The sequence below is a fragment of the Myotis brandtii genome, unplaced genomic scaffold, assembly GCF_000412655.1.
Source record: "Myotis brandtii unplaced genomic scaffold, ASM41265v1 scaffold655, whole genome shotgun sequence".
In the NCBI taxonomy this organism is placed as follows: Eukaryota; Metazoa; Chordata; class Mammalia; order Chiroptera; family Vespertilionidae; genus Myotis; species Myotis brandtii.
The window spans coordinates 270,033-274,749 of NW_005370542.1; the positions used below are offsets into that span (position 1 = coordinate 270,033).

General features: G+C 48.0%; 1 long non-coding RNA gene across 1 annotated transcript in view; it reads right to left on the minus strand.

The window, feature by feature from the left end:
* Nucleotides 1-400: 400 nt before the first annotated feature.
* Nucleotides 401-4,717, minus strand: part of LOC106723824 — a 12,841-nt gene continuing 8,524 nt past the window's right edge. The window contains exons 2-3 of the long non-coding RNA XR_001359551.1: nt 2,240-2,243; nt 401-410 (exon numbers count right to left, since the gene is read on the minus strand). This is a non-coding gene — a long non-coding RNA (uncharacterized LOC106723824). The remainder of the gene's footprint in view (nt 411-2,239; nt 2,244-4,717) is intronic.

A 4,717-nucleotide genomic window follows, 5' to 3' on the forward strand; every position in this document is an offset into this window, starting at 1 on the left:
ACATAATTCTGATGAAGTCTTTCTGTTTCGGGACATACAGACGTGCCTTAAGCAGGGGAGAAAAATTAGTTTCCTGTTTTCCTTTTCGCAGGGAGAATAATGAGATTGCCTGCAGGCCGCACGATGTGTAATGGTGGGAGCCCTTGTTTGATCATCCAACAGCCATCGCTCACAGGCCCGGGTGCCTGTCGGGACACGTCAAGTCATCGGTAGTCATTACCCTCGCAGATGAGAAAACGAATTAGGAAATCTGAATGCGACCAAGATAAATTAAAAAGAAGAGAGAGAGAACAAAGGCCCGGCCGGTGTGGCTCAGCCCTCAAGGGGGTAGTCCTCCCATCAGATCCGTTCTTGCCAAACCTCTGACAACCCAGTCATTTTTTTTTCTCTTCGCTAATTGATTTAACCCCCTGCTGGTCAGTGCACGTCATAGCCAGCGGTTGAGCGGCCTTAGCATATCATTAGCATATTACTCTTTGATTGGTTGTTCTGCCGGTCAGTCTATTTGCATATTACCCTTTTATTGTATAGGATCCTTTTCTGAGATCCTGGTATTCCTACTTTTATTTCCAGACGTTCAGAGATTGGTTGGGGTAGGGGAGGCGTTGTAGGTTGCTATAAATATGCTGAATTTGGCGGCTAGATTTTAAGAGTTGAAAAACTTGGTGGCGGCCGTAAGAAAGGATGGAATAGCGCCATTGGCAGCACCAGGGATGGGCCTTCAGAATGTGACGCTGAGTGAGAAAAGTCAGGACGGGAAAGCTAAGGACTGTGTGATTTCACTCAGACGTGGGACTTAAAACTGAGACGCATGGACACAGACAGCCGGTGGTGGTTGCCAGAGGGAAGGGGGTGAGGGGAGAAGGGGGTGCTACTATATGGTGATGGGAGGAGATTTGACTTTGGGTGACGGGCACACGGTGCCATATACAGGTCACATAGAAACCCACACACAGCCCTGGCTGGTGTGGCTCAGTGGGTAGAGCGTCGGCCTGCGGACTGAAGGGCCCTGGGTTCGGTTCCCGTCAAGGGCACACGCCCGGGTTGCGGGCTCGATCCCCAGTAGGGGGCGTGCAGGAGGCAGCTGATCCATGATTCTCTCTCGTCATGGATGTTTCTCCCTCTCTCTCCCTCTCCCTTCCTCTCTGAAATAAAAAAATATATATATTTAAAAAAAAAGAAAAAGAAACCCATGCCATACCCAAAACCTGTATGTTCATGTTGACCAGTGTCACCCACATCAGTTTAGTTAATAAATAAGAAAAGCGTAGTGTCTTAAAACAACACTCATTTATTATCTCACAATTTCTGTGCGTTAAAAGTCCACGTGTGGCCCGGCCGGCGTGGCTCAGTGGTTGTGCATCGACCTAGGAACCAGGAGGTCAGGGTTCGATTCCCTGTCAACGGCACATGCCCGGGTTGCCGGCTCCTACCACAGTGTGGGGCGTGCAGGAGGCAGCCGGTCTGTGATTCTCTCATCATTAATGTTCTATTTCCCTCTCCCTTCCTCTCTGAAATCAACAAAATATATATATATTTTTTTTATTGATTTTAGAGAGGAAGGGAGAGGAAGAGAGACATTGAAACATCAATGATGAGAGAGAATCATGCATCGGCCACCTCCCGCACGCCCCCTACTGGGGATGGAGCCCGAAATCCGGGCATGTGCCCTGACCGGGAATCGAACCCTGACCTCCTGGTTCCTAGGTCGACCCGCACCCACTGAGCCACGCCGGCCAGGCAAGAATTCCTTTTAAAAGGGGCCACTGTGTCAATTTTCACAAGCGACAGACTCTCGGTGCCTGGAGCGATCACCTTGAAGTCTGAGCCGCCGCTCTGCCTGCCTGTGTGTCCACACGGCTTCCAGGCGGTCGGAAATGACAATGCTTTTCGCTTTTATCTATTTTTTACGGCACCTGGAGGCTCTTTTAAGGATTGTGTTCGAGTCAGATAGTTACAGGGCCCCGTGCTGGGAGAATGCATCTTGCTTGTTTTTCTTTTAAAAGAAAGCAATTCCCTGATTGCGAAAAAAAAAGATTGTTTTCAAGAAAGTCCCCAGATGTCACGTAGACCAAGCATGGACGTGACCCTGTCCACAGCCTGGCCTTGGTGTTGATTAAGAATTTATATATATACTAGAGGCCCGGTGCACCAAATCCATGCACAGGTAATGTCCCCAGGCCTGGCCGGTGATCAGGGCCAATCTGTGGAGTGATCAGGGGGTTCCTCCCATTGGCACCCACCTTGGCCGGCCTGATGCCGCCTGCTCACCCCCCACCACCACCACCAACACCGCCTGGGGGCTGGGGGCAGCTCCTGCATTGAGCATCTGCCCCCTGGTGGTCAGTGTGTGTCATAGCAACCGGTTGTTCTGCCAGTCATTTGTATATTGGGCTTTTATTCTATAGGATTTTTAAGAGAAAATTTTTTTTCTTTTAATCTTTATTGATGAAAGGATTACCTAGGTCCTCCTTTTTTCCTCATTAATTTCTTCCAGCCCATTTCCGCCCCCCAACCCCAGGCCCTCACCCCCACCTCACCACCCCATTATCTGTGTCCATGGGTTATGCATATATGCATATAAGTTCTTTGGTTGATCTCTTCCCACTCACCCTCCCCTGCCTTTCCTCTGAGTTCCAACAATCTGTTCATGCTTCTATGTCTCTGGCTCTATTTTTGATCATCAGTTTATTTGGTTCATTAGATCCCACAAATGAGTGAGATCATGGGATAGGTGCCTTTCTCTGATTGGCTTATTTCGCTCAGCATCATGCTCTCCGGGTCCCTCTGTGCTGTTGCAAATGGTATGAGTTCTTCCTTTTTCAGGGCTGCGTAGTATTCCAGGAATTGATATGACCAGGATGATTGCGCTCCATTTTATGGAAAACCATCCCGTTAACCTTGTGCTAACTGGTTATGGGTGTTTTCTCGCGGAATGCAATGGTGGGGAATGCCAAGGAGAGATCAGCATGGACTCGTTTGATCACTTCCTATCCCATTTATCTTTCTTTTTTAAAATTTTCTTTGTTAATCCTCACCCAAGGACATTTTCCCGTTGATTTTTAGAGAGAGTGGAAGAGAGCGGGAAAGAGAGAGAGAAACATCGACGAGAGAGAGAAACACATCGATGAATTGCCTTCTGCACACGCCCCGACCAGGGCTCGGGCTGGGGAGGAGCCTGCAACCGAGGAGAGGTCTTCCTTTTTCAGGGCTGCGTAGTATTCCAGGAATTTATATAACCAGGATGATCGCGCTCCATTTTGTGGGAAACCATCCCGTTAAGCCTTGTGCTAACTGGTTATGGGTGTTTGCTCACGGAATGCAATGGTGGGGAATGCCAAGGAGACGTCAGTATGGACTCGTTTGATCACTTCCTATCCCATTTATCTTTCTTTTTTAAATTTTTCTTTGTTAATCCTCACCCAAGGACATTTTTCCATTGATTTTTAGAGAGAGTGGAAGAGAGAGGGAAACAGAGAGAGAAACTTTGATGAGAGAGAGAAACACATCGATGAATTGCCTCCTGCACGCACCCCGACCAGGGCCTGGGCCGGGGAGGAGCCTGCAACCGAGGTTCGTGCCCTTGATCAGATTCGAACCCGGGACCCTTTGGTTCGCAGGCCGATGCTCTATCCACTGAGCAACACTGGCCGGGGCTGTCTTTCATTTTTAACTTTATTTTTTCTTTTCTTCTTTTGGTTTTTGTTTGTTGTTGTTAATGTTAATAATCACCAGAGGATATTTTTCCGTTGAGTTTGAGAGAGAGAGAAAGAGAGAGAGAGAGAGAAACATCGATGAGAGACACATCAATCAGTTGCCTCCCGCACACACCACAACCAGGGCCGGGGATCAAGCCTGCAACAGAGGTACGTGCCCTTGACCGGAATCGAACCCGGGAACCTTCAGTCCGCGGGCTGGTGCTCCAACCACTGAGCTAAACCGGCCAGTGCCCTTTCACATTTCTCTCGAAGAGCCCTATCTAAAAAGGGTTTAAAAGTGTGTTTTAACCAACCCGCAGTATTTGCTGTCTTTCTCCCCGGCCCCTGACATGCCCCCATCCCCCACCCGTCGCACATTGTGCCAAAGCGATGCTTTCCAGTGTCTGTTACGGGTACCGCCTGAGCCCCGTCTCTGGACGTCGGAAATGACACAAAATAAATAAAAGCCGAAATCTAAGGACGTGAAGCCAACTTCGGTCGCCCATATCCCTCCAGCAGCCAAAGGGCCCAGAGTACGGTCGGATCACGAAATCAGTAAATGCAATAGACCTGGAGGCGTGATGGGGAAGGCGACCTCATTGCTGTAGGTCTGAGTGGTCGTTAAATAGACAAAGAATGGGGGAAATTCTTTTTTCTGGCAAAACGAACATGGTGTTATGAACAGGTGTGCTTCATTACCATAAATATATAAAAGCCTAAGTGACCGTCCGACAGTTTGACCGTCCGACCGGTCACTATGACGTGCCATGACCACCAGGGGGCAGATGCTCAACGCAGGAGCTGCCAAGCTGCAGTGATATATGTATGTGTGTGTGTGTGTCTGAAAGATATATTATGGATAGAAAACTTCATTCATTTTATGCACAAAATACAATATCAACTATGGCTTTTATATTTGTGTTTATTATTGGTTGTTAAAATTATGGCTGAGGAATTTATTTCATAATTTTTAAAAAATACATTTTTATTTATTTCAGAGAGAAAGGGAGAGGGAGGAA